General features: G+C 37.2%; 1 protein-coding gene across 8 annotated transcripts in view; it reads left to right on the top strand.

The window, feature by feature from the left end:
• Positions 1-404: 404 nt before the first annotated feature.
• Positions 405-17,143, top strand: part of LOC109425466 (uncharacterized) — a 395,602-nt gene continuing 378,863 nt past the window's right edge. For 2 of the 8 annotated variants that reach the window (XM_029851937.2, XM_062860043.1), the window contains exon 1: positions 434-579. The gene's annotated coding sequence lies outside the window, so the exon portion shown is untranslated. Of the gene's footprint in view, positions 999-5,828; positions 10,750-17,143 lie in introns of those variants that run through there. The other 6 variants (XM_062860045.1, XM_062860044.1, XM_062860042.1 and 3 more) reach the window with 6 other exon arrangements.

Here is a 17,143-nt window from a genome sequence, read left to right as displayed (position 1 = left end):
TTTCATAATACTTCCCTTTGGACATAGCGTGTAATATTAGATTTGGAATCATCTTCAATAAGGCATTACTAAAGCACAGCTTTCATTACTCCCTGGGTTACCAAATTCTCGATTCTCTTCATTCCGTGACTCCTTCTCAACAAATGTCCAAACTCTTCTCTCGCTCTCTCACGCTCACGCACCCGACGACGGTTACCAAAAATCAAAGCTCCATCTCTCACAAAGCATGTGCTTCTTCTGTTTGCTGAGCTGAAGCTGAAGCTTGCCTGGTTTCACCGCGGAGGACCACCCAACGAACCTCCACCTCCCCCGTCATATTCACTGACCGTGCTGGAGCTGCTGCTGCTACTGCTGGCTGGCTGGCGGTTGATGGTCCCAATAGCACTCCTCGCCGAGTCAGTTAGCCATCGTCCGCTGTCCGTGACAGGTGTGTACATTGTGTAGGTCCCAATTGGCGCCGCCCTCGGATTACTTACCACTCGCGACTCGTGTTTTGCGCGATTTCCGTTGCTGCCGATCTATCTGTACGTAGTTAGTGTTCAATTGATGCTGCGAAAGCATCGGAGTCGTGTGTGTCGTGTAAGTTGTGGTGCAGAAGAAAACCAGTTCAGCTGTTGATCAGCGCGTGCCGCCGCGCCAAAGGAGTTTCACTTCCCTGGTTTCTGGTGTGTGACGTGTTCGCGCGGATCGGACACCTCGCTGTAGTGTGCTGTATCGTGCGGACACGGTCGGTGTGTGGAAGAGATTGTTCAGTTGTTGCATTCCACGCTGCTGTCGAGACGAGAGTGTTCGTCGCGTATCCCATATGTGAATGAAGCAAAACGGTTTGGAGAAATTTGAGAATATTGGCAAGTTGGGCGCCGGATTTTTTTCTTCTGTTGGTTCGGGCTTTTGGGTGGTTCGGTCGGGTGAAGTGAAAGGTGAAGAAGAACCACATGCGTCCGGTAGACATGGATGGCCCACATTTTGAAACCAGCAGCAAACGACGACGATGAGATGTGTGTTTTGTTTGTGTTAAACTATAACGGGAAGTTTTGGGGAAGGTTCTTCGTGAAGATTTCGGTTTGGCACATGTGAAGCACGACGAAAAGGAATAACGAACGAACCGTGGGAGGAAGTTAGCCTCTTGAAGAGCACACTTCTACCAGAAGCCGGATTGGAGCAAATTGGGCAGCTTGTTAAGTATCTGCAAAAAAGTACGCAATGTGCACCATACAAGTTTGAAAGTGCTTTAGGTAAATGTACGTGTAGTTTAAGCGATAAAACGCGAGTATTCAACATGACCATCATGAGAATGACGGCTTCAGTTCGCGGTTGGTCCAGGAACTTTCAGTAATGGAAATTCCATCGACTTGCTTGGGCATAGAGTATTTTCGTACATATTTACCTGCTACATGATATACATTACATATGCGGAAAGGTCATTGGCAGAGGAAGCTCTCATGAATGAATATCTTTATTATCGAAACTTTCAGCCGCTGGCCGGTTCATCTCCATCTTTAAAAAGGAAGCTCTTTGTTAATAACTGTGGAAGTGTTCTTAGAACACTTAGCAAAAAAGCAGGCTTTGTCTCAGCTGGGATGTTACATCAAAGAGAGTGAAGATATTCTTTAATTGGAATGCAAACTACACTGATGGGACGTCAGCGATCGACAGGTAACCCTAAAGAGTTCTAAGTTTAATTGGACATTTTTGGAAAACATTTCTTCTACACGAAAGTCGTGACGACTTTCGTGTAGAAGAATTTTTGGAATTTCTTAGTAGGATTTTCTGGAGAATTCTGCCTGAGAGAATAGTTGAAAATAGAACCAGATATGCCATCAAGACTCAGAGAGTCACTTCCAGGAGAAGTTTCTGGAAAGTAAACTCTTTCTGAATCAAGTTTCCTTGACTGGATGCAAATGAATACATTCTACAGTTTTTTCCTAAGTTTTTATGATAATCCTTCAAATTGTTTTCACGGGTAGATAATCACCACTATTTGATATTTTTGAAGAAAGTTCACAAACACTTTTATGCTTACTTTTATGGGTAATATCAGCGGTTCCCAAACTTTTTGCATTCTTTTGAAGTTTTTAGAAATTTTTCGGTGCAGCAACACCTTTTACCAACATAATTGAAGCAAATCTGGACTTCAACTTATTCAAGTGTGTGCTCGTTATTGACAGCAAATTGGCAAACTAGTCCAATTAAATTGCAAACATTTCTAGACCAACATATGAAAAGGGCGTAACAGCCATTGCGAATTTCTGCTTCTCCTGCTGCTCCTAGGCGTACCCCCCATTATTCATGAAATCTTTTACCAGTAACAGATAGATCTGACTCCCCTCTATCTGTTAACGGGAAAAGTTTGCATAAAAATGTTGAAATACGCCCAGGAGGGACGAAACAAGTGAGAATTTGCAATGGTTGTTCCGGCCTTTTCAAATGTTGGTCTAGATTTTTACTCAACAGATTGAAATACAGAAAGGTGGAAAACATTCAGAATTATACATAATTTAGAATCTGAAAATTTCGGTTTCCAAAATATTAGTTCCAAAACAAACTGTCAAAGCATTCCAAAAATGATCTTAAGATTTTTAAAATTATATTGACTAGATCGTGGAAACTACATAAATTCAACACAGACTTGTTAGATACAGTTATAATTTTAAAGTTTCTCAATATTTTTTTTTCCGAAAAAAACTGTTGCAAATTTTGAGAGTTTTGACTCAGTAAAAAAGTTACGCAAAATTTGAAAAGTTTTGAGTTTACGGCGAATTTTAATACGAATGTTGGGATTGTAGTATTTCAAGACTCCAACAATATTTCAGGGAGTAATACAAGAATACATAGAGGTTTTGTGTCCAAAACGAGGATTTCGAGTTCCCTAAAAATACTGGGCAGGATTGCCAAAGAAAAAAATAGTTCTGAAAAATATGAGACAGCATGACAGCGTAAGAAGAGCCATAAGCCTCTGGAGCTGACCTTCTGATACCTTAATAAAATAATATCAGAATCATAACTCAAATTATAAAAAACTGGTGGAAAGCTTACCGATACTAATACTAATTTTAACTTTCCCATTATTAAAACGAAAATGAAGCAATACTAGTTTGACCAAGAAAAAAATACAAAAAAAAATACCAATAATGGAAATGGCCACCTCAACATTTTGTAAACAAACACAATTCTGTCGATTCAAGGCCTTCTGTGATCCATCAAAGAATCTCAATACGTTAAACAGAAAGCGTAGCCTACCTGCTCTGTGTTAATGATATTGAGATGCATGGGTCGATCGTAGAAGGCCCTAAATAAACAGAAACGTATTTGTTCTAGCATTGGGCCAATCTGGCTGAAACATCGGTTTTTGTGAATCGATTCGAATCGGATTAGCAGAATCGATTTACCGATTTAATCAAATGTTTTGAATCGATGTTTTCACATCGATTCGATATTATAAAATATTACAAAACTAAGAAATAATTTGTTTACTGCATGTAGTTCAAGTTCATCGTAAGTTTTATTAGTCTTAATAAATTCAATATCTAAATTTGAGTTTCTACATCGAACATTTCGCGACTCTGATTCGAAAATGAAAAAAAAAAAAAAAAAAACGTTGAGACAGTGCATTCTGCAAAACAAATGAAAATGAATATTTTTGAATCGAAAGAAAAATCTTGAGATCCTGAGATTCCCCAGAATTCTGAGAAGTATACCAATATAGTACTGAGATAAATTCCCGCAGACTGCTGAGAGAAACTCCCCCAGGATCTTTAAAGATACTCCTCCAGAATTCTGAATGCTGAAAATGATAACACTAGAACCCTAAGCGAAAAAAAAAAACAAGACTCTTCTGGTATCTTGGTAGGAATTCTCTCTGATTTTTCTGAGAGTGATTTCTCTATATCTATGAGATGAGTTGTCTCAGAGTCCCGAGAGGAATTCTCCCAGAATCTTGTGATAGATTGTCCCATAATCCTGACAAAAGCTTACCCTTGGGATTCTCTCAAAATGTTCCACAATCTTAAGAGGGATTATCCCAGAATCCTTAGCGGAAATCCAAGGGCGGATCTTCCACATTCTTGAAATTAATTCATCTAAAATACTGAGAGAGATTCTCACAAAAAAAAGTCTAAGCTGAAATCCCCAAGAAACTTAAAAGCAATTACCCAGAATCCTGAAAAGGGTAGCTTAGAATCCTTAGAAGGAATACTCCAGTTCCCTAAAAATACTGGTCAGGATTGCCAAAGAAATCTGAGATATACTCTCACAGAATTCTGGGAGTCAGGATTCCCCGGAATCCTGAGAAGAATTCCTCCAGAATCCTTTTAAGTATTCTCCCAGAATTTCCCTAAAATCCTGGGTGGATTCATTTAGAATGCTAACAATAACTCAGCCAGAATCCCAAAAGGTATCCCTCAGAATTCTGCGAGCGAATCCCCCAGAATCGTGAGAGGCTTCATAAGAGGAATTTTTCCAGATTATTGAAGAAAATATATCTAGAAACCTAAGAGGTATTTCTCCAAAAATTGATGGGGATTCTCCGTGGTAGAGATTACGAAAACTTCTAGAATGAACTTCCCCTGCACCCTGAGAAGGTGTGTCAGGAATTCTGAGAGGTTTTCCCAAACAAAACAGAACAACTACCTCAGATTCCTGAAAAACACTCCCCCAGAATCTTTGAAAGGACTCCCCTTAACTCCTGAATGGAATTTTCCTAGAACTCCGAGAGTGATTCCTCTAGAATACTTTAAATTATTACACCAGATTCTCAAGAGAATCTTCCCATAATCATGTCAAGGATTTTCCCTGATTACTAGAGGGATTTTTCCCCCGAGTAGGATAAAAAATCTAATGAATAGCATATTCAGTTATTACTAACTGAATTACTGAAGAACAAAAACTGATATTGAGATGATTGATATAAGAAATAATAGCAAAATCTAGTATGATGAATTGCTCAATAATAGCTCGTTAAGATATTACAAAATCAAACCAGTAGCAGAAAAGATTTGTCGACCTTTTTCTTGAAAAAATAAAAAAAATGCCAACATCCAGCATCGAACCTACGTCCTTAAGATTCACAGGCGCCGATGCTTACCACTCAACTGTGGCTTACTGTTGTGAATAACATGGGAGCATGACGTTCTTCGTTTTCACAGCTCAGAAAGAAGCACATGGCATGCCACTAACATTGAGCTATCTTTATGGGTATATGAGTTCCATTTCGTGCAGAAGAGCTACATTTGTTCTTATGTAGAAATTTTCAGTTATTTCGACAAGAACAAAAATTGATATCATATCACTTTGAGCTATTCGTGCGATATTCATTGAATTTTTGAATAACACATCAAAATTATATCGAACTATGACAGTAAAAGTTGTTCGATTTGAGATGTGATTCAGATATTCTCGTCTACCCGGGGAATCCTGAAAGGAATTTATGGGAGAAACTGCTCCAGAATACAGAAAACAGAATGCTGAGGAGGATTTCTTCTGAACCCTAAGAGGAATCATAAAATCTAAGTGAGGGATTCTTCAAAATCCAAATTTATCTAGAATTCTCGTGAGAGATTCTTCAATAATAAGTAATTAGGGAATAGAGTGACCTAGAAGAATCTTGGAAAATGCAGCCCTAGAATCCCAAGAATTTCTCCAGAATCATGAGACAAATTCTCCAGAATCTTGAGAGAAATTTTCTCAAAATCCTGACAGAGATCTCCCCAGAAAACCAAAGTTTCAGAGAATCTTGGGAAGTGTATCCGTAGAATACTTAGGCCGTTCGCAATGCTGTTTTATTTTGTATGGCGAGTTTTAAAAATTTTAAAACTCGCCATACAAAATAAAACAGCATTGCGAACGGTCTTAGTAATATTTCCTCAGAATCTTAAAAGGGTCTTACGCAGAATCCTGAGAAGGATGCCACTAGAATCCTGTATGGGATCCCCCCAGAATTCTGAGAGGAATTTTGCCACAATTCTGATAATGTTTAGTATACTTCTCCAAGGAGTCTAAGAGAAGTTCCTAAGAATGCTGACAAAATTTTCCTCAGAATTCCGAGTGGGATCCTAAGTAAGAGTCTTCCAGAATCCTTAGAGAAAACAACCCAGATCATCCAGAAATTTCTTAGAATCCTGAAATGGATTCACCCTTGGTAGGGAGCTCTGGTAGGATATATCCCGAAATCGTGAAATGAATTCCCTTAGAATCCAGAGATTCCCTGGAATTCTGATAGATGGATAGATGGAATTCTGATAATATAATACTGCTGAGAAAAAAATCCTCCAGAATTTTTAAAGGGACTCTTCCATAATGCTGAGGATTCCTCTAAAATTCTGTGACAGATTCCTTCAAAATGCTGAAAATGATCATCCTCACAGACCTTATCCCAGTAAAGAGAGAAAGACTCTCCCAATAGGAATTCTCCCTGCATTCTGTTAAAAATTTCCCTAGAATCCTGGGAGAGATAACTCCAGTTTTCTAAGATGGATTCTCTCAGAATCATGCTCAGAATCTTTAGAGGAATTCTTTCAGAATCCTGAGGGATTTCCTCAGATTCCCAAGATGGATTCTCCTTGAATCATGTGATGGATTGTCTCAGAATCCGACGAGAAGTATTTCCTCGGGATTCTCCCAGAATACTTAGACGAATATCCCCAGAACTCTCTAGTGGATTCATCCAGAATCCTGAGAGAAATTCTTCTACAGTATTGACAGACATCCCATTAGAATCCTGAAAGCAGTTTCCCCAGAACCCTGAGAGGGACCCTGAGAGGGATTCTCAAAAAAAAAAATTAAAAAAAAATCGAAACCCAGAGATGGTCTGACCTAGAATCCTGAGAAGGATGCGCTAAGACCCTGAAAAGGACTCTCTAGACCATAAGAAGGATTCCTCCAGAATCCTGAGAAAGATTCACTTAGACCAATGGGAGGGATTTCCCAAAAAAACCTGAGACATACAGGTATACCTTGATTATTTAAGTGAATCCTAGATTATATAGACCCTCGATTTTATGTACTTTGATTTTATGTACATTTTACCTCGATTTATATTTACGTATTTTACATTTTTAATGGTATTCTGAAAAAAAAAGAAATTTAATATTTTTGAATCGAAAGAAAAATTCGAATGCAAAAAATCGATTCGGTCGATTTTGTGAAGCTTCAACATCAATTCAAAAAATCGATTAATCGGAACAAAAACATCGGTGTTGCGAACATCGATTCAAAATTGCCCAACGCTAATTTGTTCACAAAATATTGATGCGGGCCTTTCAATTGTTGGTCTCAAGATGGCAGTATTCCGTGTTTTGTACTTAGAGAGTTTGTTTTTTTTTTATGGCTCAGGAACCTGCGACGCACCTGAGAAAGATTTACGGCACTCGAGAATGCCTCGGCTGAGGCTGAAGTACTGAGTAATACCATGAAGAATTTTTAGAGTACTGTTTTAAATGAGTTTTCAGAGTTACACAAAAATTATAGTAATTTCTGATGGAAGTAATTTGTAATTGTGAAAATATTGGAATAAGCCATGAAAATTTTGAAAAATCAAACCCTGCATGAACTGTTGTAGAAATGTTTCGAGATTTGTTGATTTTTTTCGGTGAAAAAACCCCACAAACTGTTGTAGAAATGTTGATGAAACTGGAATCCGATTTTATGGAATTCCAGGAAATATCGTCAGTTGGAACTTTAAAAAATGCACTTTCGGAAATTTCTGGAGGAGAATTGTTTTGGAAGTTTTCTTTCGCATTCCGTGTAAGAATTCTTCTTTTTTTTCCGGAGTTCTAGAAAAAACTCATGATGGAATCCTTAATTAAAGTTTTAAAGGATTTGAGTAGGTAGAATAGTTATACATATCTGCAAAATATGGTTTTTCGAAATACTTGGCATAAACTAATTCGAAATACTAAAATAAACCAAATAACTTATTTTTATTTTAGTTTTTTACCTTGTTCGAGAATTTGCCATGTCGATTTTTTTTCTAAATAATTTGATATTTTTTCAGAATGGATTTGACCCGGAATTTGCCCAAGAATCAGATAAAACAAAATTTCCTCTAGAATTACTCTGGCGGTATCAAAATATCGTCTATGAAAAAGTTAAGTATTTATTTTCAAAAATTCCACTCTTATCGTGTTTAGAACTTTTCTATTGTAGTACAAGAAATCCTTCTGTAGATTTTGTGAAATTTCTAGAATTATTTGCGCTGTTTTTATTGTTGAGACGAAATTATATCTCATGCCGAAAGAAGGACAATTTCTTTGACAACTCTGAGGAGGTATTCTGAAAACTTCATTAGAAGCTTCTCAAGATTCGATCCAGGTTTCTGCTCACATTCTGAGGTTCTCATGACATTTTTTTCAGAATGAAACGAAGCTTTTTCCACCATGGCTCTAGTGATTTAGGATATTATTCATAACAAAAAAATTTAATATAATCAAGAATAAAAAAAAAATAAATAAAATAAATAAAATTTTTGAAAATAAATCAAAAATTTCACTAAACCGTTGTTGAAAACTATTTCTTTGAGTACAGGAAATCTTTTAGGAGCCCGTATAGAGTTCCTAGAATTATTTTTGCTGTTTTTGTTGTAACAAGAAATAGCACCTACGTCTGTCGGCAGTTTTTTAAACTCCAGTGCAGTGTCTCTGAAGAGATCTTCTAGAAACTTCATAAGAAGTTTTTCAAAATTCGTCCGAAGTTCCTGCTCACATTCTCAGATTCCCAAGACATTTTTCAGAGGTGTTGGAATTCGTCCGCTTAGATGATTTCTTCATATAGTCGATACCATCATTGTTGAATTTCTTCTATAATTTCCTTAAGGTTATTTTTTATGAATAGTTTTTTTTTGGATTTGAAATTTTTCTGTGAGCATTTACAGGCATGACTTCGAATTTACCACATGAAATTCTGCCATAGCCAAAGAGACAATTGCATGCCTAATTAGTTTTTAAGGAGGCTCTGAGAGCTATCATAAAACCTACATTATTTCATTTTGGGTTTATGACTGTTTTATTGACCTCCTCAATTCGATAAATAGCTTTTATGAAAAATCATATTCCAACATATGTATATGAGAACATTTTTTCTAGGATTCTACGTTTACGTTAGTAGAGAAGCTAAATTTATGACACGACCGGAATTCCAAAAGATTTAAAATAAATTTCGAAACTTCCAAGAATATACAATTCTCAAAAAAAAAAAAAAAAACACTCAATTTGTTTTTCTGAGAATTGAATATTCTCTTTTTTTTTATTTTTTTTTTCAAAATAACTTTTGGAATTCTGTTTGGTTTACAATTGCTCTGGGCTAGAATATCTCAACGACTAAATTGAGAAGTACAGGAATGTTGACATTTAATGGGTTTTTGAGGAGGTTCTGAGACCTGTTATAAAATCTTTTCTTTTTGGAAATTCTCATGCTTTTATTCTTGAAAATGCCTTTCCAAAACGTTTTTACAATATCTGGAGAAAATCTTGGAAATTGTGTGTGGAGTTCTTGGAATTATGTTATAATTGTAAGAAATTATGATGGAGATTTTTTTTTTTTTTTTTTTTTGTAGGGTAACTTATCACTGCGACCAATTTTCTGATCTTTTGTGATACACCACCCGCTTTAATCTATGTAACCACATATCAAGGCGATAGGTCACTATGAGCAGAGACCCTCAGCGCATGATCGTCGGATGTTTCCCCGCAGGGAAGAATGTGTCGTATAAAATTAATTACTTTACAAGGCTGTAAGTACCATATTTCAGAGGGCTGTAGGAATCCCTTATCAAAATATCTTACTCTTGTAGTAAAGAGTGTAACACAGTCACATAATAAATGTGCAGAGGTTTCAGATTCCTCATCGCAAAATCGACAAGTATCATCTTCAACTTTTCTCATTATTTTCTTGTGATAATTGGTAAGACAGTGTCCTGTTATTAGTCCTGTATATGTGATGGAGATATGCTAGAGAATCCCTTTAGGGATTTTTTCACACTTTGTATTTATCGAAAGGCAATTCGAAAATAAATATTAAAAAACATTTGCCATGCGAATTTTGACAATTATTGAAATTGAATAAGTCCTCTTATTTACATGAAGCAATTACCTACCTTTCTTTTGTGACGTTCTTATTATATTCTTTTATGCAAAGCGCTTTCAATTAGGTATGGTGCACATTGGGCTTTTGTAGGTCGTCAAGCACATTTCAAATCCAGATTTGTTCTTGGTCCTCTTCCGATCCTGACCATCACACACATCCACCGACCATTTGGGGAGTCGAACCCGACGACGGTGATTGAATTTCGAAGCAATTAAATAAATTGCTATCGAAATCCAATCAAAACCCAGTGTTGTTGCTGGTGGTGGTGATGGTGGTGGACGGTTGGACGATCTAACGAAGTTTGATTTTAAATTTGCTTTCAAGTCGCCTTACCTTGCCCTGCGTCCTCTCCGGGTCAGCCGGTCGTTGGTCCGAAGTCGATCGGAAGCAAGCCAATTCGATGTGACACCGGACCGGATCTCACACAACAAGAAGAAACGAACCATCCTGATTCGAAGAAGAAGAAAAAGCCAGAAGACCAGAAGAAGAAGACGACTAGGTACAATTGATTCCAAATCCAATTTTGCCTTCGGTGATTAAAATTTCAGTGAATCAGACGAGACGAGCCTCATCGGTGCCGGTCGGTGCTGGGCTAGGCTGGACTGCTTCCGTACGGTCCGGTGTGTAGCAGGTTGTTGGCAGGTTGGCGCCCGGCTTCTAATCAAAAGACTGGTAAGTTATTGGATCTTGGATGGAATGGAATCATCTCACTCGGCGCTTTCATAGGGAATTTCCCGGGAAGTGAGTGGAAATTGCTGGCTGCTTTTCCTGTGGTTACTTCTCGGATGGAAGGGGGGTTTGTGCCGTTTGAACCCTGATGGTGCTTTGAATTCAATTAGAAAGGAAGTATGCCTTGGGTTTAGTAATATGGACGGGTTCTTCGAATATCAGTATCAGGGTTGGCTTGGCTATGCAAATCCTAACCCATTCGGAACGTTGCGTTCGTATATTTCCGGAATGAGTTCCCGGAAAGAGTTCATGCACATGCATGATTTAAATTTATGTGGGATTCGTTAGAAGCAATGCCATACCCATGATTAGTAGCTCTTATGGACTACTATGAGAAGAAACTTGCTCAAAGAATAATCAGTACAACAGGTCAATAATGCAATCCCAATAAATAAATGTACAGTAAGCTGCAAGAATGACGGAAAAGTAATAAAACAAATTAAACAAGAAATATTCAAAATTCCTACATATCTGCCTTAACCTTACCCTATTGTACAGCGAATTTATTGCAATTTAATAGTTCCGGTGCCGCAAAAAGATAGAAAGTTTTATTTTGAATGAAAACCAAAATACATTTCTATTGGTTTTATGACGGTTCTAAGAATCGCTTAAAGGTAAATTGGTCCTAATTTTTTTCCTGTTTTGAAACTCTTTTGAGTAAACACCATGAAAATTCATGAAACATCAACTGTAGCTAACTGGAACCGCCTGAAGCGTCCTGAAACGCATTGATAGCCGTGCGTAACTATCCTTAAACAATTCTGAATATCCCTCAGAATCCTCTGAAATTTCCTGGAAACCCCTGAAACCCACTGAAAGGCCTTGAAACCCCTCAGAAAAAAAAAACCCTGAGACTCCCGTGGACTTTTTACTACAGTGTAAGGCACTGTAGGTCTTAGAAACCCACTGAAATCTCTTGAAACCTCTGAGAATGCCTTGAAACCACACAGAAAAAGCCTTTAGATTTTCCTCAGGGTGAAATGGGAGCATGCCCAGGGCATTTTTGTCTCGCATTTTCAAAGATACGGATCTTGGTATCCACAAAACGCATAAATCTGAAAATGCAACTCAAAGTTAATAAAAAGTGAGCAAGCGATGAGTAGTATTTTCAGCCCTTTATATTGTGTGAATGATGAGAGCTGACTCGCATATGTCCTTAAGCTCTACTGAAGACCCCTAAAACGCTCTGAATCATCCCAGAACGCCATGAAACTCACTGAAATGCTTTGAAACACATTAGAATCCCTCATAAACCTTTCTGAGACCCCGTAGATCTTCACTTACACTCTATTGAAGCCCCAAAAAATCCTCTGAAATTGGAGCCTACCTGGTGTAGTGGTTAGAACACTTGACTATCACGCTGAGGACCTGGGATCGAATCCCACTCCCGACAAACTCACAAATGTGAGTTCTTCCTTCGGAAGGAAAGTAAAGCGTGGGTCCCGAGATGAACTAGCCTAGGGTTAAAAATCTCGTTAATACAGATAAATAATAATAAATCCTCTGAAATTCTCGAAACGCCTTGAAACCCCAATAGAAACTTCATAAGATCATCGTAGACTTCCCTTAAGTTCTGTTGAAGTCCCCTGGATCCTCTTGGATCCTATCCAAACTTTTTGAAGCGTCTTGAAACGCCCTAGAATTTTTCAAGAAACTTCCGGAAACTCTCGTAATCTTATTCTTAACAGTTACTGTACCCTAAAATCTAATGAATCCCCGCCAAGAAACCCAGCAAAAAGCTCTTCTACAACACCGTATACATCTCTTAAACTTTACTAAATCCCCCTGAAATCCATTGTAACACAATGAAAACTCTGCAGCTCCTTGAATTTGAACTTTGCAATCCAGTCAACCAGTGATCGTATAATATGTTGCATAAGATGATAAAGTGGAGGCGATATGCGTACATTTTACGTAAATCCCACTAAAGTTCTACTGAAAATACCTTAAGCCCCCAAGATTCCCTGAAAATCCAAGTACTCCCTTCATTACAGGTCATTGGAACTACAAGCGTAACTAATGATCTCTCGCTGCATTACGAAATAGCTCATATAGGCTCATAGATATATGTTCAATAACTTTAACCCCGAAACTTCTCAGAATCCCCATGAAACCTCTTACAACTCATTTGAATTGCTATTGCCATCCCCGGTAACTCCCCTGTATCCCCCATGGAACATCATGAAATCCATTGAAATCTACTGAACCGTCTTGAAGCTCCCTAGACGACCTCCATCAACATCACTTCAACTACACTGAATCATCCTGCAACCCTCTGAATTCCCTTTTAGCGAAGACGGATAATAACAAGACAGACATCTATTCTCTTGCTCCATATACTCTGAGAACTTCAAGCACACGACTCCCGGGAACAACATTATGAATAAGTGTGCGTGAGATGCTACAGCTTCCGTGTACGTATTTGCATGTACACGTACACAATCATGTTTAATGTTCCTGTGAATCGTTGAGGGCGTTTCAACCTTGTCGCCTGCGATAAGGTGGGAGCTGTCTGTCTTGTTATTAGCCGTCTTTGCTTTTAGTTTATCGAAACATCGCACAGTGGTCCAGATTTGAAAATACGTGGCAAAAATTGCCAAATCATAGTAGTCTGCTAATTTTAGCCTAAATGCATATACTGAAACATTATTGAGCTCTCAATTTCATATTAATAATGGCCTTTTTATTATTTGTCGATTACTTCTCGAATTCCCAACAAAATTGCTGTTTTTCATACAATTTTTCTATGTACACACATATCATTATGGCGCTATTAAATAAAAAGAAAATCGGGTTGAGTACTGTTCCTTTGAATTCCATTAAGAATTTGCTTCCTTTGACAGATACGTATTTCGACCTCAACTGTAAGGTCGTCTTCGGTGTCTTGTACTTGTCTCGACTTGACGCTATTGTTTTGGCAGCTCTTGGCAGCTGCAATTTTCCTTATTCAATTCTGCATACTTAGACGAGCGTTTGCACCGAATATCTCCGCGGGGAGTAGCTGGGAGCGATTTGTAAGACACTTTGAAGTTAAAGTATAAGAATTTCTCGTACTTCAACATTTTGTGATGTTAATTTTGAGGCCAAAAGTGTTATTTTGATCTCTTTTTCCATTGCATGTACCTAATATACATCATAACTTACGAATAAACTTCTGGAAGCCATTGAATTACTTATACAATTAGACATTTGTAGTGGTTGAACTTAATTGTGTTCTTTATCAAAAAATCAGCAAGTTTTCCATTAGCAGCTATTTAGCGCTGTGAAAAGATACAAACTCATGATTTCAAATTTACTCAAAAGACATTCAACGCTTCTGATATTGTAGATGCATGATCGATATACTGAAACTCATTTAAGAGATGTTCAAAAATTTAGTTTCTGCCAGCTTTTCTCAAAATTGGACCATTGTGCGTCTTGAAGGCCTTGAAACCCATGAGAAAGCTTCCTGAGATCTCCGTAGACTACCATTAAACTCTACTGAAACCTCCTGAAACACCCTGAAACTTCTCGAAAACTACTGAAACTCCTAGAAACTCCCAAAAACACTGAATTTTACAATTTTGTTTGTAAACAAAATGTAAAACCCCACAGGTTTCCCTTATACTTTACTAAAGCTTCCCCTTGAAATCCACTAAAACGCATTGAAACCCCTTTGCAACTCCGCTGAAGCTCTCTGAACTCTACTAAAGCACCCCAAAAACCCCGATAATGTTCCGGAAACCCTCTTGAACATCTTGAAACCTCACTTAAGCTCTACTGAAAGCCCTTGAAGCCCCCTAAGATGCTCTGAAACCCTCTGAATCGCCATGATATGCCTTGAAGTCCCTCCGGAACCTTCTGGAGCGGTCATGGAAGCCCTTGGATCCCTTCGATAATCCCCGGAAACACTTAAGACTCTTCCGAGGCTGCCCTGAAGTCTCCGAAAAAAGGAAATACATAACTTTTTTTCAATAGACATCTTGGTATCTATACACTGTTTTAAAGTTACTTGTTGTTGTGTAAAGCTGCTCTTTAAGGCGAAACTGGAAGCATTTTCTCATTTTTTCGGTTTCTGATTTTTTATTAAATAACGAAGCAATGTTTTCAAAATCGGTTTTCGTGCACATGTAGAGTATGGATCAAGGTATCTTCTGGTTTTTTTTTGAGGTGGAAAATGTTTTCCATTTTTGCAGAAACCATTTTTTTATGAAATTTTACTCAAAAATGGTTTCTGCAAAAACGAAAAACATTTTCCACTAGAAAAAAATTCAGAAGATACCTTGATCCATACTCTACATGTGCACGAAAACCGATTTTGAAAATATTGCTTCGTTATTTAATGAAAAATCAAAAACCAAAAAGTGAGGAAATGCTTCCAGTTTCGCCTTAATATGCTTTCTTCAAATTTAGAAAAGTTTATCAAATTCATATCAATACCTCAATAAATAATGACCCTGGGTGGCTTTGGTGGTCGGTCATCCAAATCATTCGAAAGTTCAAGATATTGTAGGCTCTATCCCGACTAGTAAATTGTAACAAAAATCAAACATAATCCTAACAAACTATGATATTTATAACTCATAGTGATATAATCATGTTCAACATCCTTGGTGTTTTCAAAATACCATTACTCAATTATATCACATTATGTTACAAATATTGTTTTATAACTCATTGTATTGCTGTGTGCGTTCAAGATGCAAACGGTGCCCAAATGCGCTCCAAACGCGGTAACACAGTGTTATCCAAGGCAACATAGCAACCATAGTCAAAACCATCGCCAACCTATGATTCAAAAGCTCCCACTGACATCGGGTTACTTGTTAGAAAATCTTACCGCATTTGGTGCTCCCGCATTTGATATTTGCATTTCGAATGCACACAGCAATATTATAATTGAGTTTTAAGTTTTCGACATTTGAAATGTTGTGTTCCAAAGTTGTATCAAATTCTGATAGAAACTAGTAATCCTGAGGCTAAAATTCATAACTCATTTTGTTATAATTTTGATATGACTATAACACAATAGGTTATAATCTTGTTTAGACTAGTGTACTTTTTGTTACAATTTTAGTTATTGCATCTAGTTTATAACATAATTAGTTATAGAAAAATATTATTAAATCATAACATAATATGATATAAACTTGATATAATTTTCTAGTCAGGATACCTGTAACAAACCCTTCCTCTGATATATGAAATGTTAGTTGGGAGAATGTCGAGGCAATATCTCGACCGAGACGAGAATTGAACCCACCGGCAATGGATTCACGATTCGCATGAATCTTTTCAAATTCATTTAGCATTTTCTACGGAGTTCCATCTAGCATTTTCTACGCAGTTCCGAAGTTTGAGATTTTTCTAAGACTCCTTTAGAAAATTTTTAGGGATTTCTCTATGTAAACTCTAAGAATTCCTCCACAAGCTATTAGGAATCCTTGAGTGCTCTCCTAGATTCCTCCGATTCTTTCGTTTTTCCAAGCAATTTTTTGCTTTTTTAAACCTTCGAGGATATGTTTCTGGAGGTCTCATCGAATCATTCGACATTACTTAAGCAGTTTTTTTTTCTTCGGGTTTCACCGAAGTTTCTTCCGGAATTCCAAAATTCCAAAATGCTTTTTATAATTTCCATTAGAAGTTGTGCCTTCTCCGAAAGTTTCTTGTGAGATTTTTCTGGGAATATATATACGTGCTTTTGAGGAATTTCTTCTCAGATATTTTTTGACAAATTTCTGAGAATTTTTCTATTATCTGTCAATTCCGTCAGAACTAATTTTAGCTTTTCCCTTCTTTTAAGATTCCTTCAAGAATGTTGAATGGATGCCTCTAGGTATTCCCGATTAGTGAGGATTGCGCTTAGTTAATTTTTGAAATTCAATGAGAAGTTTATGTAAAGCCTGTATCCGCAATAATCGGGACACAGAAGCATGGCTGTAGCTCTGTAATGAATCGGTGAAATTGGCCCAATAATTGACTGAGAGCTTTTTGATGTATGTTTATTATTTGTGCAAAATTTCGTAAAAATCGATGCATTACTTTTAACTGTGGATTAAAAACAAACAGACGTGGTTTTAAGCATTTTGTACAATCATGACAATTTTCATTCGCATAAAAGATGGTTCTTTCACGCTACAGTTCAAAGTTCTGTGACTATAATTATGGAATTTCGTTGGCAGTTATGATACTTATAGAGACATTTTCTTGCAAAATTTCATCAACTTTGATCAATTGGTTTGAAAGCTACTGGTGTTGATAGGAGTGAGTGTTAGTGAAAGTTTTTCGTGTTTTCCATGTGCGATGTTTGCCTATTCATAACTTTTGAATTCCTCTGCCAATTTTCATTAAATTTTCA

This window comes from Aedes albopictus, chromosome 3, assembly GCF_035046485.1.
Source record: "Aedes albopictus strain Foshan chromosome 3, AalbF5, whole genome shotgun sequence".
Classification (NCBI taxonomy): domain Eukaryota; kingdom Metazoa; phylum Arthropoda; class Insecta; order Diptera; family Culicidae; genus Aedes; species Aedes albopictus.
This window is presented reverse-complemented; position numbering and strand designations above follow the sequence as displayed.